Genomic DNA, 27214 nt, shown 5'->3' on the forward strand with positions numbered 1-27214 from the left:
TCTGACATTAAGGTATTCGATATTGGACGAAATCCGTCATCAAGAAGTGTGACTGATTCTTCCAAGGCGATTTTATTAGTTTTTCGCGTTCAAAAATGAGCACCATGATTTTTTTTCAATTTCGTACACAATAAATACTCACAAAGCTCTATAAAGAATGCTGGAATCGCAAATTATGGTTTTTGAGAATTTTAAAGGAATTTGCATTAAACGTTTTGCATTAAATTTAGTAAGTCAAATGAAAAACCATCGCTAAAAGCGATTAGAACAGTTGCGATCAAGTCTAATTTTATATTTTAATCTGTGTGCTCTTAGAAATATGTTTTAGGGGCCTTTGAATATTTCCGTTCAAGATACAAAATCTCGTACAATCTAAATGCGACTCTACAGATACGATTTTATACATTTTTCACTATGTTCTCTATAATTGATGGTTGCAATGTACTTTAATATTTGTCTGCTATTTAAATACTAAATAACCGCAGTCATTGGTCGAAGATTACGGTATTTCTGTTCGCTTTCAGATTTTCTTCAATCAACAGAGAATTTGACTATGTTAGCTCGTAACTCTACACTTGCCGTTTACTGAGTGTTAATAAGAAAACGAAGTGCTGTTATTCGAAATCATCTCCGATTTTCCGTTTATTTTGCGCCAGATTATTTAAAAATTTATGGGAAGTAGTCGCGTCAGAAATTTAGAAAAAACTCAAAATTATCAGAAGATGAGAAGGGCTACTTTGGTCCATGAAGTACTAAACCGAGCTAAGAAACTGCTTTTTATCCAATAATTCTGACTGAAACGTTTTGCTCTGTTTTTATATACAGGGTGACCAAAGTTATATGCTCCACCCACTTTTTTTTTAACGGCGGGATATTTCGAAAAAATAAAAAACACGTATTTAATCATTTTTAGTCTAGTTTATTTTCAGTGATTGACCCATTTTTTTAAACCCCTGTATCTCGAGATACAGCATCCAACTTTTGTTTTTTAATTGGAACGTCATATTTTTTGTTGCATATTTTTGTAGTATTTGAGCTCCTAAAAACTACAAAAAAATTTTTTTTGAAATCGGTTATGTTTTTCAAAAGTTATGGTAATTTAAAATATGAAAAACAAATTTCATTTTACTGTCAAAATTTTTAAAGAATCTGTTCAAACTGGGCACAACCAACGGATAGGCAAGCAAAAACTCTGGACTCCCACGCTTTGGTTGTAGCAGCACTTATGGTAGCGAAGTCAAGATCTAGGCAGGCTAGAGTAATTCGACGTTTCAGATCATCGACTGAAGCCACGGGTTTAAGGACACTTTACACTTTATTTTTTAGGTATCCCCACAAAATATAGTCCACTTGGGTCAAGTCCGGAGATCGAGGTGGCCATTGGATGGGACAATGAGCCCTTACGCACTTTTAATGGAAATTTCTGCCCAGCTAACCTAGAACCACTCTCGCCGGGCAACCATCTTGTTGAAAATACATATCTATCCGACGTTGTAGATGAACATCTTCAAGCGGAACTGGCAAAATGTCTCTGAAAAAAAAGTTGGATACCTTTCACCAGTTAAGTTCTCTCTGTAGAAGTATGGGACGATTAGTTGATTTCCTAAAACTCCACACCAAACGTTTGTAGAAAAAGCAACCTGAACGTCGAATACTTCTAGCCTGCCTAGATCTTGACTTCGCCACGATAAGTGCTGCTACAAGCAAAGCGTGGGCGTCCAGAGTTTTGGCTTGCCTATCCGTTGGTTGTGCCCAGTTTGAATAGATTCTTTAAAAAAAATAACGTAATTTTGACAGTAAACTGAAATTTGTTTTTCATATTTTAAATACCCATAACTTTTGAAAAACCTAACCGATTTCAAAAAAAATTTTTTTTGTTGTTTTTAGGTGATCAAATACTACAAAAATATGCAACAAAAAATATAACGTTTCATTTAAAAAACAAAAGTTGGATGCTGTATCTCGAGATACAAGGGTTTAAAAAAATGGGTCAATCACTGAAAATAAACTAGACTAAAAATGATTAAATACGTGTTTTTTATTTTTTCGAAATTTCCCGCCGTTAAAAAAAAAAGTGGGTGGAGCATATAACTCTGGTCACCCTGTATGTCACCTTGGGGCAATTTATTTAGCAGCTAATCATATTGGGGACTACGATAGCCAATATAGTGTACGGTTCCATTCTAGCGCCCAATCAAATCAACTTCAAATAAACTTCGGGTCATATGTTGTTTATTTTGTGCCAATTCTATCCTCTGGATCTAAAGATTGAATGTAACTTTTCTTTTATTACTGTACAATTCACAAGGTTCTGACTTTTATTTCCAATCAATAATTTAATAATGTTAACTGTGTCACGAAATTTAATAGAGTATTTTGCGGGCTTATCGTTGAGAAGTGGACTATGATTCTTTAAAGAATTAGTATTTGTATTTGTTGAATTATGTTTTTTTGTGACTGTGAGATAAAGTTTTAGTGTACTAGGGTAACAACCATACTTAATACTTACTAACAGTACTAGCTTCCAAATAGGTTCCTAGATCTTTAAAATTAAACAAACATCGCTTTTATTATCAATTTCATACACAGGGTGTACACGGAGGAGAGGACGAAACTTCGGTACAGCTGCTGTATTTTTGTTTACTTCCGTTTTATTAAATAATAATTGTGCAAAACTAAAATGGTTACTTTTCTTTTTAGTTCCTTCTCCAAGAATTGACATACGAGTAAATTAATAATTTGATATCAGTGAAAAGTCGGGTACGAAACTTCCCAGTTTTCTGCATTTAGTACACCCCTCTGTTCGGGGTAGGGTTTTATTAAAAATAAAAAACAATCTTGAAGCTCAATAAATGCCCAATTTTTTCTGTAATTGGGTGACTCCTTGATTCATTAATCATTGAAAAATCAACAGTTGAAAATGTTTACAAAAATCATTGAGAACGAATCTTTTTTAGACATTAAAGTAAAAATTTCATTGTTTATAAGAAACGTTTTGAGGCTTGGTATTTAGCAAATTTATAGGAAATTTAATGCTCTTTCGTTTGGAATAAGCAGATTTGTTGTAGAATAAAGGATAGAAAAGTTACGGCCGTTTTTATGGTGAAAAACGCGAATATCGTCACGGAAAAGTTAAAAATGCAAAATATCTTGGACACTATTGAGAATCGGGCCAAAGTGAATAGAATATTTTTTGTTGCATTTGGGCTACTGAATCACCTGCCGAAGTTTCGACCTCCCCTCCTTGTACACCCTAGATACATTTTTCTATGTATTGTTTTATAAAGTTTATTTAGTTAACATGTTGTATTAGTCTCATGGATGCAATCTAATAAATAGAGTTTTTCATGGTTTTTCAATCTGGAAATGAATATTATTGGCCAAAAAACGTTATATTTTTGTGTTTCGATTGTTGAGACCAATTCCTAAGGTCCCTCTCCTCTTTTGTTTTGTAGCTGCGGACCTTACGTCCCTAATAATACACAGTTATGGCCCTGATATTCATTATAATTGGACAGTACTGTTCTAGACCGACGAATGCTAGTGTTTGCTTAGTTACTGGCCCGCAAGAAATGTGCATTTTAACAGTCAAATCACAAGGAGATTGTATTTTAAGCATTAAAATAAAACCCATTAGAAGTAATTGAGAAATGGTCTATATTTTATACAACCCCATTAAAGTAAGAGGTTCGCAGACAGCCGCAAGAAGTGAGGTTTCAGACTAGAATATCGATCTCAGAGATCCTGGCGGCGTCAGTGCTAAAGAAGCCAGCATAAGAAAGTGTGTATTGACTGGGGCGCAAAGATCTGTGCCAACTCCCGCCTTAATCACACATTGCCGCCATCACGGAGCTCTAGTTTCCGCACTTCTTCCTCACACCACTCTCCAGTTTAGTACTGATCATCATAAGTATCAAATCATAGCAGACTGGCAGTCGCCACTGCCATTTAAATAAGAGTAATAGTGCTCACACTCGGTTAAAATTTATCAAATGATTTATTATACAATATTCAGTTGGTTTTCGATAATCGCCCCAGCTTGCAGCATGTCATGGTCAAATCATCAGACAGTCTGGAGCTTCTTTATCGCAATATTTTACTTAATCAGTATTGCGATCAGCGTGCCCACTCGGTCGTACACGGACTGTAGCGAGTGGAAGACCTAGGCGTTAGATTATGTTTTAGATTTAAGCAGTCTACCTTTCATAAGTGAAAAATAGTATAATTTTGAAATAATTAACTTTTCATTAAGGGAAGGGATTAGCTATGCGGTTAGCATACTGGACTCCCACGCGGTGGTCCCGGGTTCGAATCCAGCTGCAGACCCTTAGATTTTCTCTTCCTAGGAGCTTCTTACAGCTCACTGTCCTCGTGATGGGACAGTGTTGTCTGTAACGAGAGAACACTGTCCGGAGGCCGGCAGTGCACTGAAAAAAGCTCTGGGCGCCAATAACCTTAGATGTTGACGCGCCTTAAATCATAAATAAAAAAAAAAAAATTTTCATTAATTTTTTCGTAAATGATGGGCATCCAAAATTTTCGAAATAGATAATTTCCCCACAGAACCATTTTTCATGGTATTTTTATAGTATTTTTTCAAGACCTGCAAAGCTAATATGTATTGTGGTACTGGGTTCGATTCCCGGTCTTGGCCTTGGATTTTATTTAATGGTTAATATAAGAAATTTATAGTAAAGTATGTTTGCTAGTCGCCTCCGTCCACGACACCTCATTGGTAGTTGGACGTTAAGCCCCGCCTGAAAAAATAGGCGATTACTTTACTTTATAGTATTTTTTCATTGATAAAAAAATCTTTTATAGTTTCAAAATCTTCTCTTTTTAATTTTGGCTTATTACAACTATCTACAGGGTGATCCATTTAAAACGCACCAATCGCTCTAACTTTTTAGGAAAGCGGAAATCCGGAAAAACCCATTATGTAAACCATATGTTTTTTTTTTTATCTAGTATTCAAATTTTTCACCCCCGATGCTGTATCTTCATTTTTGACGGATTTACGGCCAAAAAACTGATCGCGCTCTAATAAGGACCAATGGTTTTGACAATGATTATGAAAACTATATAAACAATTGTGAAAAATGACGTTGACCCTGTTTCGATATCCCAAATATTTGTCGAGATATTTAAGATCAAAGTTACAATTTTATCATATTCCGCGTATGATTACATTTTATATAAAAAAAAAAAGTATAATGATGTATTAAGTAAATATTATGAATGACTGCATACGCGGGATTCGAACTGGGGATCTCCCACTTACAAAGCCACGCTCTTGACCACTAGACCAACAGCATACGGGGTGCATTAACTACGGTTGCTTTTATTTTATGATAAAACAAATTTATCCTGATTCACCCACAACCATTACATTGCACTACATTTTTTAAAATCTTCAATTATTATTATTTTTGTTCTTTGCATCACAAATAACATTTTTCTGCAACCACGTAGGGAAGTTCTCATTACTCAATTAAAACCAGCTGTGTAATGCCCAACTTCCCACACTAGTGGGGAAAACTTCCCATTAGTGACACTTTCCTCACTAGTGAGTGGAAAAACTTTATTGTGCTTCCTTGATATAAGAAGTTTTGTTATAACATAAATATTTTCTGTAAAACATTAATAAGCTTATTTAAAACGAATATAAAAAAATAAAATAAAAATTGAAAGGAATATAGAAATAAAAATAATACTTTAATAAATAATTAGATATTTTTAATTATAACAGTTAAAAAGGTTATAGTGTTACCTTATAGAAATTTAAAATGGATTCTAGTGATTCCTGTTTAGAAAACACTCCTCCATCAATAAAAGAAACAGCAGAAAATGTAATAAGTAATGTAAATACGTAAGTAATGTAAATAATTGTAATATAACAATAAATGTTTATAATAAATAAATTACTTTTTGTAGACTGTAAAAATGAAATTTTTAATTTTTTTAGTTAATAATTCTAATGGTGGCAGAAAAAATATAATATTTAACTCGAGTGTAAAGTATTTTCCTCACACTCGGCAATTTGCACTTGCACTCGCCTCGCTTCGCACGCTCGTGCGTGCAAACCCCGCCTCGCGTGAGGAAAAGTAGTACTTTCCACACTTGTTAAATAAATAACTATTTTTGCAGTCAGAAGACCTCCAAAAACGTGTATTTCTGGTGGAAAATTAATATCGAAAACCGTTCACGAATAGATAAAATTGTAACTTTGATCTTAAATATCTCGACAAATATTAGGGATATCGAAACGGGGTTAACGTCATTTTTCACTGTTTTTTATGAAGTTTTCATAATCATTGTCAAAACCAGTGGTCCTTATGAAACCCCAATCAGTTTTTTGGCCGTAACTGCGTCAGAAATGAAGATATAGCATCGGAGGTGGAAAATTTGAAAACTAGACCAAAAAAAATATATAGTTTACTTCGTGGGTTTTTTTTTTTTTTAATTCCGCTTTCCTAAAAAGTTATTAGCGTTTTAAATGGATCACCCTGTACGACGCGACGTTTTGAACATGTGCGCAGATACCTGTCAAATTACAAAAACAATTTCAAGTTAAAAGAATCATGACTAAAATCAGATATAGATTAGTGAGAATATAAGTCATGTTTCTGTTGTCTTTAATATGGTAAATTTTTACAGCATAGGATAAAAATGGAAATTTATTTTTTGAGCAAAATTAAAAGTTATTTAATTTGAAATTAATTGGAATACAGTCTTTTCACAATTAAGAAGCCAAAATAAAAGAAGTTTTTAAACTGTTACAGTTTTTTCATTTATGAAAAGATACCTATTTTATTAAGTTATAGCACATAGTTGGTTGTGGATGCACAGCCAAGGAAATTCTAATGAAATTAAATAAGGGGGAAAAAAGTTTGACACATCGAACGGTTGTCTAATCGATTTTACAAGGACAATGTAAAAGTATGATCAGGTTTGAAAGTAAGTACGGTAACATTAAGCGATTTCCTGGACGATCTTGCATACAAATAGTCAACTGCTTGGACAAGTGGTTTAAGAGATTAGCTCACTGTGCTTCTACATAGTGATCCCAAGTTTGAATTCCACCTGAGACAGTTCTCAAACGTTCATTTCTTACCGCTCACTTGTCCGGGTCATGGACAGAACATTATCAATAAGCCGGCAGGGCTGGTAGAAAGTCTTCAGGTGTTAATGCCCTAAGACAGGGGTCGGCAACCCACGGCTCGCGAGCCGCATGCGGCTCTTTTAACCAAATTTTGTGGCTCTTCAGACTGTCTAAAATATACGTATTATATATTTCAATTTTATCGAAACAAATGAAAATTTCATTTATTAAAGTAAAGATATTTTTTCAAAAAGAATTTTAAATGAGATTTGGTTTGAAATTGAATAGAATTATATTAAAATACAGTACGTAATTATATAGGACTGCCGCCATTTTAATTCAATCACAGGTTTAGTTATTATTTATTTGTTAATTTACTTTGCAATACGTAAAAATAAATATATAAAACATTTAAATGTTATTGAATATCATAAAATAATAATTTGTGAATACAAATGATCTACTACAACTTTTTACACTATCATCCTTGCGGCTCTTGGTAAGATTTATTAAAATTATTTAAGAAGAAATGGCTCTCTACTTGAAATAGGTTGCCGACCCCTGCCCTAAGATGTTGAAGCGCCTTAACCAGTTAAGCGTGTTTGACGTGTATACACGTCAAACCAAATCTTTGTAACGGTGCGTTCGAAAACCGTTGAGAAAAACATAAAATTGCCATTAACTATAAAAAAAAAAAACTAGAAATTTTAATAAAATACAATAAGAATATTATTTGGTGGGATGTTTCCTTTATCTTACCAATAGAACTGCCAAGTATTTTGTGCAGAGCGTGTGGTGGGAGTCAGCCAAATGATAAGTGGTTGGTGGATGTTTGGTCTCCGCATTAGAGATTGGGGACTTACGCACACAAATAGAAGCTCTCAACCCTTGTGCAATGCCGTTTTTACCTTAGAGGTTCAGACCTTAGGACGAGCATGATTTCATTTTGCACAGAATTCAAAGCTCTCTTTTCTTCCCTGTAAAAGCTCTTGCATCCCTAGTTAACTAAGCGGTGCAAGATTTTGAATGAGCACAGAATGCTCTGGTAATCTCAAGTCACAGAAATTGCAGAAAAAGTGCTTGCAGTGACTGTTACGACTATTGTAAACTTTTGGTTATTTTGCCCTGCGTTCGACGTATATACACGTCCATAGTCTGATTTTAATTCCGCACACTGTGGTTATTTTTTTAAAAAAACTAAATTCCACCGCTTAACTGGTTAGATATAATTACAGACGATCAATCCTCTTAAGAGAAGTCCCTCTTAAGAGGAACTATCACGAACCTGAAGCACCACTTTGAAGATTACATTACAATTGTTTTAGTGATACCAAATATGCCGACAATTTGGTGCCTTAAGACAATTTATTACTAAAAGCTTTGAAAATCATAGTTAAACAAAGTTACGTAATTTTAGGTAGCAGATGCTCTTAAAAAAAAAGAAGTGTATTTGTATGGAATCCTGTTTCACAATAGTATTGTGTATCTGTCTTTGATCAGAGTTCGGCGTTCGGCCAATTTAAGAAACCGGCCAGTTCAATTTGCCATATTGGAGCTGTTTGCCCGGCTCTGTCGCTGCCCCCCATGGTCTGCCAAATTAACTGCCCCTCTACATGCTCCTAATTCTTTTTTTCTTGGTTCCTACATTTCTTACTTTAACCTTGCCTCAAAGCGGTTAAGTAAATCGCTGCGTTATTCATATTTTCTTTTACATAACCCTTAATTGTAATCTAGTGTTGTTTAGTACGCACGCGAATTTCCCTAATGCAGTTCATGTAATTAAACTTGTTCTGAAACTTAAAATTTTTACAGAAAAAAATAGTTAGCTTTAAAAAAATTGTCATAAAAAGGAAATGGTTACCTTAAAGCAAGCTTGAAGTCACAGGTTTTCCTTAAAACCTTTCTAGAGCTAGCTGACACGTTGTGTCTATCTAGAAAATTATAGAAAATGAAGAAGTAGAAGAAAAATGCTGTTTTAAACAGTTACATTTTCAGTCTTTTGTTAGATAGTTCTAGGTGAAATGCGCTGTAACTGTACTTTAGGTAGAGTGCTTTATCTTCACTAAGAACCACGCCTAATACAGGGTGTACAACCCGGAAGAATCGTCGAAACTTCGGGAAGTGATTCTGGGCATCAATTGCAACAAAAAAATTCTATATAAACTATGGCTCGATTTTGCTCCGTTTTATAGATATTTTTTATTTTATGTTTTTTTCAAGGTATTACTACTTTTTAGCTAACAGTCGTCTATATTTCTCAAACTATTAAAGCTACAACAATTTTAATAAGCTCATTTGAAAGAAGGTTAAATTTCCTTTTAAATAAGCTAATTTATATTTCAAAATAATGTCATTTGGTGGCCCAAACATAAGGAATAGCAAGTTTCTAATTTTTTTTTCCAAAAAACTTTTAACTTCATTTTTCTCAAAAATGTTATATACGAGGGTCGTTTGAAAAGTCCGTGCAAAAATAAAAACTACTTAATTTTTTGGGGTAAACCTTTTTTATTTTTCAACATAGTCTCCTTTTAGGCTTATACACTTCGTCCAACGCTGCTCTAGTTTGTTGATCCCTTCCGAATAATAGGATTTGTCCAAGTCTGAAAAATAGCCATTCGTTTCTGCAATCACCTCCCCGTTTGAATAAAATCTTTTTCCCGCCAGCCATTTCTTCATATTGGGGAACAAATAGTAGTCCGAGGGAGCCAAGTCTGGAGAATAGGGGGATGTGAAACGAGTTGGAACCCTATTTCCATTAATTTTGCGACCACAACTGCTGAGGTGTGAGCTGGTGCGTTGTCGTGATGGAAAAGGACTTTTTTGTGGGCCAATCGTGGGCGTTTTTCTTGCAGCTCGGTTTTCAAACGGTCCAATAACGATGAATAATATGCACCTGTAATAGTTTTACCCTTTTCCAGATAGTCGATGAGGATTATTCCTTGCGAATCCCAAAAGACAGTTGCCATAATCTTTCCGGCCGAAGGAACGGTCTGTCTTCGCCTTTTTTGGCGCAGATTCCCCCTTGGTAACCCATTGTTTAGATTGTTCTTTGGTCTCAGGAGTGTAGTGATGTATACATGTTTCATCCACAGTGACGAAACGACGCTTAAAGTCCTGCGGATTCTTCTGGAACAGCTGCAAACCGTCCTTGAAACACTTCACACGATTTCGTTTTTGGTCAAGCGTGAGCAATCGCGGCACCCATCTTGCGGATAGCTTTGTCATGTCCAAATGTTGATGCAAAATATTATGTACCCGTTCATTCGAGATGCCCACAGCACTAGCAATCTCACGCACCTTCACTCTTGTGTCATCCATCACCATATCATGGATTTTATCAATGATTTCTGGAGTAGTAACCTCAACAGGGCTTCCAGAACGTTCAGCGTCACTTGTGCCCATATGGCCACTCCGAAAATTTTGAAACCACTTATAAACTGTTCTAATCGAAGGTGCAGAGTCACCATAATGTTTATCAAGCTTCTCTTTAGTCTCCTGAGGCGTTTTGCCTTTCATAAAGTAGTGTTTAATCAACACACGAAATTCTTTTTCGTCCATTTTTTGAAAATCACTCGACTTCCTCGATTCAAACGAATGCCAAACACAAAGAAATAGACCGATCTGGCTGAAACTTGGTGTGTGTTCTTCTAAGAGATGCTACTAACTAAATAAACATAACCTCGATACGCGCCAGTAGTGCTATCTCTCTGACTTTGCACGGATTTTTCAAACGACCCTCGTAAGTTTAAAACGTACATTTCTCATGAAAAACATCTACATACAAACACCTTTCGAAAGGTATACCATAAATAGTGGTTATTTTAAAATTTTGTTGCAGAAATTTCTTATTAATTGCAAAAAAATAGGGGTCAAAACAGCGTCGGCATTATGAAAGGAATTTTCCTATCATAAGATCAGAAACATCAAATCCAGTACCATTTTTTGCAAACGTGTATTTCAATAATATACGTATTCAACTACATTCAAATAAAAGTAAGGCCTTCATGTATGTTAAGATGTATACAAATTTTTGAAAGAAATCATTCGAATCATTTTTGGAAAAAATATAATTAAAAATTTATAAATCTATTCTGTAATGTGGCTCAACTTATAATGTACACTCCATACCCTTCAAATTTGACTATTTCTTTTTTAAATTTGAGTAATCGCCATTTTTTTTTCAGGTTATTATTTCTGATGAAAAAATCAAAATCTAAAATCTGCACGATAACAACACTTTTTCTTACGTGATTTTAGCGAAAGTAAAAAATAATTTGACAAGTTGTAAGAGCAGTAAAACATCCAATTTTTACACTTTAATAAAAAATAACTTACCTCTTGTTCACCACCGCAAAGAGCAAAAGCCTCTCCTACTGAATTGCCCTTCAACATACTGCTCTTTAAAACAACTATTAGTCATAAATAACGTAATAAGATCAAAAATAAAATAATCGGCTATCTGAACGGGTGTTAGTCTAGTGGTCAAGAGCATGGCTTATTGAGTGGAAGGTCCGCAGTTCGAATCCCGCGTACGACTACTTTTTTATTTGTTAGAAAAAATTGTTTATAGTAAAGTATGAGCTTCCGCCCCCTTCTAAGACACCCTAAATTGATAGTTACATGTTAAGCCCAGCCTAAAAAAAAAATATAGGCGATTACTTGTTTAAATATAAGGTGGGGCAAACTCTCCTCCTTATGAGGCACAGCGTCGAGACTTTTAAAGTGCAAATCTGTACAAAATTTCGATTCGAATGACATTTCATTCATGAAAATCGGTTCACGTGTCGATAATTTGAAACGATTCCTATACTTCCCCTTAACAAGTGTAAGAGCTGATCGCCGCTTTAATGTTACGTAGGGGAGCCCTAACCCTATCATCCTACCAAATTTTATCAAAATCGGGCCAAGATTTACAGAGTAATTAGTAATAATAATTTTGGAGGGGGCCTTACATAAAGGGGGCTAACTCCTCTCCCATTCGATGTACAGGGTCGAGACCCCCAAAAGGCACATCTACATAAAATTCCGAATCGAATGACACCTCATTCATGAAAATCGGTTCGCGCGTTTAGGCCGTACGTTGTTTACAAAAAAGGTAACAAGAACAACAACAACAACAACAACAACAAGAACAAGAACAAGAACAAGAACAAGAACATTTTTTGAAAAAGCCGTTTTTGCTCATTTTCGGCAACTTTTTTCTCAAAACCTATTAGATCTGGGTTGTTGCAAAAAAATTACAGCTATAAAGGAGGATTTGCCCCATATTTTAAAGAAAATTTGGGAATTTTATCTTTAGTAGAAAAAGAGAAAAAAATTGTCAAAGTTGGGTCTTTTTCAACGTTACGCTTTTTCGTGCACTTTTTGACGATCAACCCTTATACAACTGTCCTACCGGACAGTTTTAATAAAGCGAACCAAGATAAAATCGTATTTGGCAAGAGTTTTTACATACACAATTCGAGCACTAAAAACTAAACTAAATCTTTTGATTTTTCCCAAAATATTTTACCACCAATTTTTAGAAATATTTTTTTTTTTTTTTTATACTAGTACAAGGCAATATTGCGATCTTTTCTACTTTTTAAATATCGAGTTTTTAACCAAAAGCAACCCGTTTTGAGGTTCTCTGAAAACTGAAAAAAAAGAAGTGTTTTTTATTAGAAAAAAAAAAAAAAATGGCCTTTTTGGTGAATACACAAAGAAAAATGAGAACTCAGGTAGTTCAAATTAAATATGCTTTAGGTGCCACATAAAATCGGTCAACCAGAAATATCGATTATATTTAAATAACGATTATTAAATCGAGATCTAATAATTTTGAGAATTTCCCGAAAATGGTTTCTACAATTTTCATTAAATTAATTGATCGTTTTAGATTTTTCTTGCAGTCAAGTAGGTATAGATAATTCGTTCGAAATATATTTGAAGGAAGAAATATGTAAGAGTGCTACGGGGTGGAGGTCTAGTATAAGTTATCCTCTAAAGAAAGGTTCTGCAACTTAAGTTTTATCATGGATGGTTAAATGTGTTCTTAAAATTATAATTTTGGCAATTTTTTCCTCAACAAGTAGAATCTTAACAATTTCATTGATTAGACTCAACACTTTCTATGGCTTTATCTGCGTTTATACACTTAGATCTAGAAAAGTTATTTGAATTTTTTTTTGCCAGTTTTTTTTCTTTCTTTTTTAACAGAAATCAGATTTAGGGAAGTTGTAAGGGTTGTATAAGGGTACGCTTGTACTATTGTGACTTATTAACGACACGCACAGTACTACAAACCCAGTACTGCGATATTTCTTAGCTTTGCGTGCCCTCGACCTCTTGGCTACCAAGGCGCATAATTATACTATACTGCTGGTGAGACCATACATTATACTGGCAATTTAGAGCGTAAATGGCGGCCTCCCTAAAGTTGTTTTAAATGTATTTTTCTAAGGGATAAAAATGTTTCAAATAAAAGTTTTAGATACACAAGAATGCAATAAATATATTAAGTGGTATTTCTAGTTGACCAATTTTCGCAAAAAAAAATCTTATTAAGGGTCCGGGCCCTGCATCTGTATGATATTCATGAAATATGTTGGTTGGCCCACTAGATCACTTAACCTAGGGCGCCTGTAGCAAGAGTCCGTATTCTGCACCTATATGATATTCAGGAGAATGAAATGTGTTGGTTGGCGCTCTAGATCACTTAACCTAGGGCGCCTATAGCAAGAGTCCGGACCCTGCACCTGTATATGATATTCATGAAATATGTTGGTTGGCCCTCTAGATCACTTAACCTAGGGCGCCTGTAGCAAGGGTCCGTATTCTGCACCTATATGATATTCAGGAGAATGAAATGTGTTGGTTGGCGCTCTAGATCACTTAACCTAGGGCGCCTATAGCAAGAGTCCGGACCCTGCACCTGTATATGATATTCATGAAATATGTTGGTTGGCCCTCTAGATCACTTAACCTAGGGTGCCTGTAGCAAGGGTCCATATTCTGCACCTATATGATATTCAGGAGAATGAAATGTGTTGGTTGGCGCTCTAGATCACTTAACCTAGGGCGCCTATAGCAAGAGTCCGGACCCTGCACCTGTATATGATATTCATGAAATATGTTGGTTGGCCCTCTAGATCACTTAACCTAGGGTGCCTGTAGCAAGGGTCCGTATTCTGCACCTATATGATATTCAGGAGAATAAAATGTGTTGGTTGGCGCTTTAGATCACTTAACCTAGGGCGCCTGTAGCAAGAGTCCGGACCCTGCACCTGTATATGATATTCATGAAATATGTTGGTTGGCCCTCTAGATCACTTAACCTAGGGCGCCTGTAGCAAGGGTCCGTATTCTGCACCTATATGATATTCAGGAGAATGAAATGTGTTGGTTGGCGCTCTAGATCACTTAATCTAGGGCGCCTATAGCAAGAGTCCGGACCCTGCACCTGTATATGATATTCATGAAATATGTTGGTTGGCCCTCTAGATCACTTAACCTAGGGCGCCTGTAGCAAGGGTCCGTATTCTGCACCTATATGATATTCAGGAGAATGAAATGTGTTGGTTGGCGCTCTAGATCACTTAACCTAGGGCGCCTATAGCAAGAGTCCGGACCCTGCACCTGTATATGATATTCATGAAATATGTTGGTTGGCCCTCTAGATCACTTAACCTAGGGTGCCTGTAGCAAGGGTCCATATTCTGCACCTATATGATATTCAGGAGAATGAAATGTGTTGGTTGGCGCTCTAGATCACTTAACCTAGGGCGCCTATAGCAAGAGTCCGGACCCTGCACCTGTATATGATATTCATTAAAAATGTTGGTTGGCCCTCTAGATCACTTAACCTAGGGCGCCTGTAGCAAGGGTCCATATTCTGCACCTATATGATATTCAGGAGAATGAAATGTGTTGGTTGGCGCTCTAGATCACTTAACCTAGGGCGCCTATAGCAAGAGTCCGGACCCTGCACCTGTATATGATATTCATGAAATATGTTGGTTGGCCCTCTAGATCACTTAACCTAGGGTGCCTGTAGCAAGGGTCCGTATTCTGCACCTATATGATATTCAGGAGAATAAAATGTGTTGGTTGGCGCTTTAGATCACTTAACCTAGGGCGCCTGTAGCAAGAGTCCGGACCCTGCACCTGTATATGATATTCATGAAATATGTTGGTTGGCCCTCTAGATCACTTAACCTAGGGCGCCTGTAGCAAGGGTCCGTATTCTGCACCTATATGATATTCAGGAGAATGAAATGTGTTGGTTGGCGCTCTAGATCACTTAATCTAGGGCGCCTATAGCAAGAGTCCGGACCCTGCACCTGTATATGATATTCATGAAATATGTTGGTTGGCCCTCTAGATCACTTAACCTAGGGCGCCTGTAGCAAGGGTCCGTATTCTGCACCTATATGATATTCAGGAGAATGAAATGTGTTGGTTGGCGCTCTAGATCACTTAACCTAGGGCGCCTATAGCAAGAGTCCGGACCCTGCACCTGTATATGATATTCATGAAATATGTTGGTTGGCCCTCTAGATCACTTAACCTAGGGTGCCTGTAGCAAGGGTCCATATTCTGCACCTATATGATATTCAGGAGAATGAAATGTGTTGGTTGGCGCTCTAGATCACTTAACCTAGGGCGCCTATAGCAAGAGTCCGGACCCTGCACCTGTATATGATATTCATTAAAAATGTTGGTTGGCCCTCTAGATCACTTAACCTAGGGCGCCTGTAGCAAGGGTCCGTATTCTGCACCTATATGATATTCAGGAGAATGAAATGTGTTGGTTGGCGCTCTAGATCACTTAACCTAGGGCGCCTGTAGCAAGAGTCCGGACCCTGCACCTATATGATATTCATGAGAATGAAATGTGTTGGTTGGCGCTCTAGATCACTTAACCTAAGGCGCCTATAGCAAGGGTCCGTATTCTGCACCTGCATGATATTCACGCTAAAGCTCCCAGGGCTGATAGATGGAGATACGTTTTCTGCGAGTTCTTTGCGATAGAGCTGTTTGGAAATTACGCGGAATCACTAAGCTGGGTACCAACGACTGCCCAAGAGACATCCACATCGTCTCCGAATTCTGGTAACAGGTATTCCTAAACTAAAAAACCTAACCATATAATGTAATCCCTCTAGCCCATGACACCGTCAAAATCGGGGAAATAAAGCTTGGACTTTCAAATCTGATCAAATCTGAATGATGATCCGTTTTTTGGTTATGCTAATTACAGACGCATATGCATTTTTAGTATTTCCTGTAAAAAAAATCAAAACCAGGTTATCTTTATGAAAACAATATTTCGAAAACGAGGCATTGAGCTTTTGGAATGACAGGCGTGGGCCCTAAAAATAGAGACAAGAAAATTGAGAAAAAGCACTAGAATTATCAACTCGGAATTATTACACATAAATAATTGAGGCGATCAAGCTTGATTGTTGGACTTAGATCAAGGCAAGTTTAACGCACCACCTTATTTATTTATTTATTTATAAAGGAAACTTGTTATTTAAAGACAGGAAATAGCTACTTCTCAAGCACAAGTAACTGTGCCAAGTGAGTAGTGGAGACTTGCATTTAATTGGGGTTCTCGTCTGGGTGCTTACATTTGGGCCGATATCGTTGGATATCCAGCATTGAGCGAAGCCATCCACTTCGTTCACCCGAAGCTTTTGGCCTCGGAGGTAGTTACTTAGAGAAATTTCAACTTTCAAGTAACAATTTTCATGGCTTTAAAACGGTTATTTACGCTGAAAATTCAAAATCTAAAATCTGCACGATGACAGTACTCTCTCTAAGCAGTGTAAGAGAAGGTAAAAAAAAAAAAAAACTGAAGAAATGCCGATTTTTTGCGGACTGACATTACGTTCAGCTACCAAATTTGGTGAAATGGACGGAGTTTTAATCTAGTAGACCGTGGAGTTCTTCAGGCCTATGAAGAACTCCACGCCGTCATTATTTGGCCTTATACCATTTTTTTAGGTCACGATAGATCCAGAAATGACCTTTAGATTAGGTTCAACTAGGCGGCCTCAAGGCCTACGCCACTGTGACCCCTTTTGATTTATTGTGGCTCTCACTAGTCTAGAGCTCGCCCTCCAGACCTGTCCGTTTAATCAGACTCTTAATTCTGGAGAGCGACTCTTGGGTAAAGCTCACCAGGCCTTGGTTTTTCCTCCCCTGAGAAGTAACATTCTTAGCCAGACGAGCCCCTCACGCTGACACAACACATGCAGTGCCGTTTCCTCCTCTTCCTGACAAGAATCTACAGAGGCTATCATCTGCCAGGCCCATGTGATGCATGTGTTTTCTGAGCTTGCAATGGCCAGTTAATAGGCCTACAATTATCCCTATAGCCCCACGGCCTTGACGGATTAATTCTGCCTCTAATGAACTCCTTCCTTCGCCTGTCTCTGCCTAGTGGTGGCAAGCCACTACTCTTGAGACCTACTCTGCACCCATAGGTTTAATGGCTGCAGACTTAAGAAATGACCTTTACAGGCTGTATGTCAGTGCTTTGCAGACAGGATAGAAAACAGTCCACTTATATCCGGTCTGATGGCTTGCAGTCGCAATTCCTCAATGATTAAAGACTGGAAATAATACACCAAATGATGATGGGGTAAAGCCCTGAACCATAAAGGAGAGGAGACTAGTGGTCGGCTCAGTTAGCCGCTTTTGGCAGCACTGCCTAGGGATAAGCTTCTTCCCTTGTTCTTCTTGGGGAAAATCAGCCAATCGGAAGTGGCACTTCCGGAGATAATGTTCTTTAAACTTTCGCTTGTACAAGAAACACAGGTTAAGTCTATTACTTTGTTTTATTTTTGCTTGTTTCGTTTTTTTGTGGATGCAAATTAGTGATGGGTAAATAGAGTGTATACGTGTGCGTTTGTGTGTGTAAACGAGTACATTGTATGTGTTAATGAACACTCGAACCGTGTAATAGACTCGTCAAAGGAATGTGTCCAAGCGAGACAGCTATACAAGTCGCGAGCCTAGTTCGAGCTGGCGAATGTCTTTTTTAGGCGGAAATGGAATCCGGTTTGAGATTTGGCCAGCCTGATAGCCAGATAGTTGTGCGGCTGGCAAAATTAAGCAGACTTAGTGGAGTTGTGCCAACTCTGAGTAAGTAAGAGCGCTCTGCTAACAAAGATTTTGGCAACCGCAGCCATTGTGTGAACAACATCTGTCTGAGTGGACACAAATTATGTTTTTTTTTTTTTAAATGTCTTCCCCAGTCGGCAAAATAGGATCTTTTGAAAACTTATAAAGAACAAAACTATTGTTAACTAAAAAAGAAAGCTGCTTTTAAAACATTCTAAAAGACCTTCGCTTTTGTAGGAAAGAGTGGATGTAATATCCCACTAGCCAATGGCGAATCCACTATGTCCATTTGGAGATTAAACAAATACAGGCTGACCAGAGTTATATGCTCCACCCACTTTTTTTTTTAACGGCGGGAAATTTCGAAAAAATAAAGAACACGTATTTAATCATTTTTAGTCTAGTTTGTTTTTAGGGATTGACCCATTTTTTTAAACCCCTGTATCTCGAGATACTGCATCCAACTTTGTTTTTTCAAATGGAACGTTATATTTTTTATTGCATATTTTTATGGTATTTGAGCTCCTAAAAAAAACAAAAAAACATTTTTTGAAATCGGTTAGGTTTTTCAAAAGTTATGGTAATTTAAAATATGGAAAACAAATTTCAGTTTACTGTCAAAATTACTTTATTTTTTTTAAAGAATCTGTTCAAACTGGGCACAACCAACGGATAGGCAAGCCAAAACTCTGGACTCCCACGCTTTGCTTGTAGCAGCACTTATGGTGGCGAAGTCAAGATCTAGGCAGGCTAGAAGTATTCGACGTTCAGGTTGTTTTTTCTACAAACGTTTAGGTGGAGTTATAGAAAATCAACTAATCGGCCCATACTTCTACAGAGAGAACTTAACTGGTGAAAGGTATTCAACTTTTTTTTCAGAGACATTTTACCAGTTCCGCTTAAATATGTTCATCTACAACGTCGGATAGATATGTATTTTCAACAAGATGGTTGCCCGGCGAGAGTGGTTCGAGGTTAGCTGGGCAGAAATTTCCATTAAAAGTGCGTAAAGGACTCATTGTCCCATCCAATGGCCACCTCGATCTCCGGACTTGACCCAAATGGACTATATTTTGTGGGGATACCTAAAAAAATAAAGTGTATAGTATCCTTAATCCCGTGGCTTCAGTCGATGATCAGAAACGTCGAATTACTCTAGCCTGCCTAGATCTTGACTTCGCTACCATAAGTGCTGCTACAAGCAAAGCGTGGGAGTCTAGAGTTTTGGCTTGCCTATCCGTTGGTTGTGCCCAGTTTGAACAGATTCTTTAAAAAAAATAAAGTTATTTTGACAGTAAACTGTTTGTTTTTCATATTTTAAATTACCATAACTTTTGAAAAACCTAACCGATTTCAAAAATTTTTTGTTGTTGTTTTTAGGAGCTCAAATACTACAAAAATTTTTTTTTTAAAGAATCTGTTCAAACTGGGCTAGCCAAAACTCTGGACTCCCACACTTTGCTTGTAGCAGCACTTATGGTGGCGAAGTCAAGATCTAGGTAGGCTAGAGTTATAACTTCTTATAACTAGATGGAGCATATAACTCTGGTCACCCTGTATACTAGAAATCTGTTTTTTTTCATGTGAACGTAAGCGGACCCTAAGCGATCAATATTATTGCCAATAACCTTTGATATTACTTTGTTAATACTGAAGTGAAGTCAGATGTATTGATGATCTGTCGGTATTTAATCAATATGTAGTAGAAACCTAATTAGTATCACCATTATTGATACTCTAACATTGACAATTAGTTAAATCGTATTTACAATATAAAGTGCGATTTACAGTAGTATAAAAAGATCCAATTAATGTTATTATGAACGGCGTGATAAAAAGAATCGTTTATTATTAATACAAAGCACACGATCCTGTATAAAATCACTTTGTCTACTTTGGGTATTACACGCGATTGTTTCAATATCAATATAATTTTGCCTATACAGGGTGTATAAGGAGGAGTGCTCGAAACCTTCGGGAGGTAATTCAGCAGCTCAAATTCAACAAAAAATATTCTCTTCACTTTGGCTCGATTCTCAATAGTGTCCAAGATATTTGCATTTTTAACTTTTCCGTCTACATTCGCGTTTTTCGCCATATAAACGGCCGTAACATTTCTATCCTTTATCCTACAACAAATCTGCTTATTCCAAACGAAAGAGCATTAAATTTCCTGTAAATGTGCTTGACCCAGATTCTCAAGACCATATGATTTATAAGACCATTTATTGAGCTTCAAGACCATATGGATTTTATTTTTGCCTTCCGTTTTATTAAATAATGACTGAAATGATTACTTTTCTTTTTGTTCCTTCTCCAAAAATTGACATTTGAGTAAATTAGTAGTGAAAAGTCGGTTACGCAAAATCCCAGTTTTCTGCATTTACACCCCTCTGTTCGAGGTAGGGTTTTATTAAAAACCAAAAAAATCCATATGGTCTTGAAGCTCAATAAATGCGCAACTTTTTCTGAAATTATGTGATTCCTTGATTCATTAATCATTGAAAAAATGCAGTTGAAAATTTTAACAAAAATCATCGAGAACGAATTTTTTAGACATTCAAGTAAAATTTTCATTGTTATAAGAATCATTTTGAGACTCTGTATTAATAAGCAAATTTATAGGAAATTTAATGCTCTTTCGTTTGGAATAAGCAGATTTGTTGTAGGATAAAGGATAGAAAAGTTACGGCCGTTTTTATGGTGAAAAACGCGAATATCGACGGAAAAGTTAAAAATGCAAATATCTTGGACACTATTGAGAATCGGGCCAAAGCGAAGAGAATATTTTTTGTTGCATTTGAGCTGCTGAATCACCTCCCGAAGTTTCGACCACTCCTCCGTATACACCCTGTATATTTTATTTTATTTATTTTTTTATTTATTTATTTATTGCTTTTAAGTTTACAAACTTTTTGCAATGGAGTTGGCTATACATAGTGTAAATAAAAAATTACATTGGTTACAAAGTAAATAATCCAAATAAAGTAAAAATATAAATTATATCAAAATAAAATAAATACTCCCTACTTGTAGACATTTTTTTTTTTTTTTTTACAAAACCAAAAATTTGACTGTACAAAGCACACAATTTAACCATTACTCTATTAGCTCATTTCAACTCTCTCTGGCAGACCACTTTATTATTTTATTTCAGTGTTATCAAGTATCAGTCAGTGGCTAGTATTTCTTTTACTTTTTGCCTATTCTGAAGTGCTTGTATTACAAAATAATACAATTTATTTAATTGAAGGTCCGTTTGTACCGAAAGAAGATAGTCTATTTTCAATTTGTAACTATTAAAATATTTACATCTTAATGAGCTGTAAAATGGGCATTCAGTTAGAAAATGTTCTAAGGTATCGGTTTTAGTTGAAAAGCAAGTAAAGCAGTAATTGTCTGGCTTAAATTTAAATGTTCTACCCATTATAAATATAGTCGGGTATTTACTATTAAATAACCTTAACTGAATTACTAATCTCAATTTGACAATAGAAGTATTAAAATTGAGAAGGGGCTCTTTGCTGCCTAAACTGCTTATTAATCTGTAGTGGGAGTTGAATTTAGAGTTCAAAACCTCTTCAATATCCCTACATACCAAGTTATTTTGAAATTTAGTTCTTAAGTTACAAAAATTTTTCTTTAAAATTACTGGATCTTGATACTCCCATATTTCTAAAGCACCAATACTAGATAACATATATTTCAAACCTGAACACCAGTTGTAGGGAACATTATTATTGTTGATTTCATGTACCAGTTTTAAATAACAAATTTTTTGAATTTGACTGTCAGGTAAAATTAGTAGTTTATACCAAAATTTGATCATTCTACTAAATATATCACTTTTTAAATGTACACTATTTGTTTCTAAATGAACATAACAATTTGGGGTGTTAGAGGATAAATGTAACAGGTATTTGAAAAATTTTAACTGTACCCTTTCCAAAATAACAGTGTAATCAAAAGCCCAAATTTCAGAAGAATATAATAGAATGGGTTTTACAAGGGAGCTGAAAAGATGAACCTTAGAGTTCCAACTATCTGATTTATAGCGTGACAATATTTTCATTACTTTGGAAATTGTAACCTGACTTTTATTCACAAAATATTCACATGATTTTCTAAATTTCCCTGACGAAGATAACGGCACACCTAAATAATTAAATGTTTTTACTAAATCTAACTGTTGACCGTTATAAGTAAATCTATTATTTATTTTAAAATTTCCAGATCTAGTGAATGGCATTACAACAGTTTTCGAGATATTAACATGTAAATCATTTTCTATACAATAATTATTAAGTAATGATAATTTAAATTGCACGTCGTGCCATGAATAGGCTGTAATTGCGATGTCATCAGCGTACAATAACATAAGTAAATCCTGACTGTGATTAATGTTAATACCACATGCTCCATTTTTTCTAAAATATTCTACAATATCGCTGATGTATAAGGAGAACAGCAGTGGGCTCAAGCTTTCACCCTGCAGGACTCCTCGGGTCACATCTATTGGGACAGATTGAGTATTATCCTTTCCGATGGTAATCTTTGCGTGTTTATATATTTCTTTAATAATGCGAATATACTTAGGGCTTATACCAATACTAAATAATTTAAACCATAACTTGTCATGCGGTACGGTGTCAAAAGCTTTTTGAAAATCCACAAAGATGATATATATTTTTCGCCTTTTCTTCACCAGTTGTAAATTGACAGCGGCAGAGAGAGCAAATACTGCATCTGTACAACTCCTGTCAGCGCGGAACCCAAACTGCTCCTCAGGAATAATATTATTATTTTCCACCCATAGTGTCAGCCGGTCTCTTAACATCTGGGTAAATATTTTAACTACGCAATTTACCAGTGCAATACCTCTATAATTTGATGGGTCCTGAGGCTCACCTTTTTTATACAAAAGTATTAATTTTATCAATCCCCAATTTTTAGGTATGGCCTCCTGGCTCCATATCTCATTATATAAATTCAAAAGGTAATGCAACCAGGCAGGAGTGAGATACCTGAAACATTCATTGGGAATAAGGTCTAAGCCGGGCGATTTATTTGATTTACTACTATTGATACTTTTTAGAATATCTTCAGTCGAAAACGGTTCATCCAAACCTGCATAAAAAACTCCAAAATAGTTGATAGGGTCATCATTAATAGAAAAATGGATGTTAAATATATCTTTATATAAATTTTCCCATGTACACCCTGTATAATATATTAATCTAATTTTAGCCGCAATCACCTAACTTATATAAAAAATTAGTATAAAAAGTGAAGTAAAGTAATGCCTATTTTTATAGGCAGGCTTTACACGTCCAAATATATTAATCTAATTTTTTAGCTTTACGTCCAACAACCAAATTAGGTGTCGTGGAAAGAGGCGACTAGCCTGCATACTGTACAATTAAATTCTCATATTAACCATTAAATAAAATGCAAGGCCTAAGACCTGGGAATCGAACCCAGTACCACAATACATATTAGCTGTGCAGGCCTCGCCTCTAACCGTTCGTCTACTGTCGCACCTAAAAAGTTGAAGTATAAGGGTTTATTAAAACTACAAAAGGTACACAAATGAGCAAGAACCATTATATTTCATTAATACTTCATTGATATCAATTAAAGTAATTTTACTTCATTAAACTTTTCATTAACATTGTTTAGAATTTATTAGATGTTACAGACTCTGGTCATATTTTCAGATACAAAATATTTAATTTAATAAACACTAAATAATATCTTTTGATTTTATCCGTCTTTGTACGCGTATTTTTATTTCTATGAAAAACCCTTATTCTGTGCACGTATTTAATTACGTATTTAAAGAAAATCCCTCTCTCTTGAAGTGCAATTTTACAGAATAGTTTTTTTCAAAAATGGTTTCTTTGCAGTTATAATTTCAATTACAAACCTAATTTACAACAATTGAATATTTAAGAAAGAAAATTTTAATTACTCAAAAATATTAAAGTACAATATTAAATACTTTCTATTTAGAAACGTTGAATTTTGTAAATGTCTCAATATGATTACATTACTTTAATATTTGAGTGTTAATGAAATGAAATTATCCAATTCGATATCAGTGGTACAATTAATTTTTCTTTGATAATTTTGAGTATATTATTGGTCTACTTTTTTGTTTTTTTGTTTGTTAAAATTCCAAATTTAAAAAAAATTTAATTGCGTTTATTGAAGTTGAAGAAAATCATATTTCGTGCTTACTAAAAGACGCATTCATTCACTTTCAGTGGGTAACTGCATTATACTTATTAGATGGGCTGACAAATTTGTATTAGTTCCTAAAGATACAAGAATTGTATTCTGTCCTAACCCAGCTGATATATCTTTTGAAAGTTTAGTTTGTAACCGCTCATCCAAAATACAACAAAGGTTAGCAGCAAAGATCTCGGACTGAATGTCAGTTGTTATTTAAAGACAGTAAAATTCAAGAAAGTTGTATGTATTGTTTGTTGTAATTGTTAACCAAGAATTGTACCATTTCGTTCTATATTTTTCAAGGCACCTAAAAAGAAAGAAAGAAAAATGTCGTTGTACATTGGTGTGGAAAGCCAATGTAGATAATGTTGACACAACAGCAATAGCTCTAGCTATAGCTAGGTGTAAGAGACAGTAAGAGCTTTGCGCGTGTTGGTTTGAGTAATAATAGCTGCAGCGTGTGACAGCTCACTCCCCACGCATTACAATGCCACCAAAATAGCATGCCCTAAACTATTAATGGTTCGTATACGAACTCTGCTGGACGTTAATACTCCTATAAATATTGTTACAGGAACTTATTAGTTCCTCTGGAGAGAAATTAACGAAACAAAATTAATAGGATTCTAAATGAGTAATTAGTGCATTCTAAGTAATGAGCTAACATCGGAAAAAGAGATTAGACTCCTCAACAGGCAATTTATTCTTTGCAATAAATAAAGATCTATTTAGTAAAAATGCCATTTCAGAAAAAGCAAGAATAACGACACATCTCCACAATTTACATGTTGACTCTGACTGCAGAATCAAAACTTGGTCTGATAAATGAAAGGATTAAAGATGCATCCATACAAAGGGAATACTCAAGAGAACTGAGAAGAAGGTGGGACGCCAGCCGAAAGGTTGAAACCCGAAAAGAAATCGTGATGGATGTTATCCAGTGCACGCTGTAAAGCTTTTACATCAAACACCCAGTAGAATGAAAACCTATGGCTGAATAACAAAATGCCAGCGTTTTATCCAAATATGTAAAAAAAATATATTCCATTTATTGAAAATTTTATGTATCTCATATAATGTAGAATCAGCCTTTTAAGCTGATAATCACATTTTGACCTAACAGGGAAACAGAATATTTCCAAAAGGCAAGACCTTTGTTTGTTAGACCATCACTCCAAAAACTCCAGATTAAAAAAAAAGTTCATCGAAGGAACTTTTAGAATACATTACCGTGTACCTTGTCATTTTCCTTTGCAAGTGCTTTACACGTAGTAGATAACGAATTGAAAAATTAAATTAAAACTGTCCGCTAGGACAGTTGTATAGGTGTTGATCGTCAAAAAGTGCACGAAAAAGCGTAACGTTGAAAAACACCCAACTTTGACAATTTTTTCCTTTTTTTTTCTATAAAAGATAAAATTCCCAAATTTTCTTTAAAATATCGGGCAAATCCTTCTTTATAACTGTAATTTTATTGCAACAACTTAGATCTAATAGATTTCGAGATAAGAATTAGCAACCATACCTAAACAAAATTAGAAAATGGCGGTTTTGTAGTGAACAACATGTACAATTTTCGTTTTTCTAATTTTTCAGTTTAAAGAAAATACAGTACAACCTCGATTAACCGGGATGACCTCCGGCTATACCTACCCCGGAAAACTGAAATCCCGGTTAAACCGAATACATAGTATTACATAGTACATTTGTAATAAATTGTATGAATGTACATATGTATGTATTATACGGGTGCATAGATAGACTCATCAGTAAGATGCCTATGAGAAAATATGTAAATTAAAAAGCCGTTTTGTCCCAGAGATCAACTCCTATCTTAGACGGCAATCCTTTTTTTAATTTTTTACATACATACATAATGACCCTTCAAGAAAATCAGGTATAAAAGAGTTGCTGCCACGCCTACAATTATGTTACATCGGAAGACAAAAAATTTTCCTGTTGCCACCGAAAATTAACTTTTGTTTCGGCGCCGATCCAGATGTTCTTATGATGGACTCAACATGATCCCGATTAATCCGAATCCCGGTTAATCGAGGTTGTGCTTTTCTACTTAAGGTTTTCTTCAGAAGTTATCAAAAAAAATATAGGGTAGGGAAATTTTTATTTTTGGTGTTATTAGGATAAAATTTTGTTATTTGTATAACTGAATACTTCATGAAATACCTATAAGGAAAAAATTAGTAAGAAAATTGTTAATATCATTTTTGTAGAAATAATTAGCAATAAAGAACTGACCAATTACAGTAGTGTAATAGAAGTGGGAAAAGTAGGGCGGTCTGTTAGGCCAATAGAAAGCCGAGATTGTTAGGTGACCATACCTTCTTCAAATAAGCCACGCCTCAACTAATGAAAACATAAATGGTTTTCTGAGAATTTGAACTTTCCTAACTTATGGAAACAAATCTGTTTGGAATTCTAATCGATAATTCTAGAAATTAAATGGATAATTAATATTTATTAATGGCGGAGTTCTTAGATTAATGTTCCATTACGAATAATTGTACGTTTTTATAAGTGAATATTGTTACTATAAACTAAATGATATGAAATTCGGAGTTAGTGGAAAATGTGTGAGCAGCTGAAGGTTGGATTAAGTCGTGTGTTTGTTTACTTCAGATGTTTTTACTTTCTCTTACTTTTAATAATCGAATTATCTGGTATCTTCTAATAATAATCTAATGATACAAGTTAAGCAATATAGAACACATTTTCGATTATATATCAGTAATTATTAATTAAGTACTA

The 27214-nt window shown here is 35.3% G+C and overlaps 1 protein-coding gene across 3 annotated transcripts in view; it reads left to right on the plus strand.

Moving 5' to 3' along the window:
- Nucleotides 1-27214, plus strand: part of Calx (sodium/calcium exchanger 3) — a 159192-nt gene that overhangs the window by 42696 nt on the left and 89282 nt on the right. The window lies entirely within an intron of this gene.

Source organism: Rhodnius prolixus, unplaced genomic scaffold (genome assembly GCF_049639745.1).
Source record: "Rhodnius prolixus isolate KJV_2025 unplaced genomic scaffold, Rpr scaffold_12, whole genome shotgun sequence".
Taxonomy (NCBI): domain Eukaryota; kingdom Metazoa; phylum Arthropoda; class Insecta; order Hemiptera; family Reduviidae; genus Rhodnius; species Rhodnius prolixus.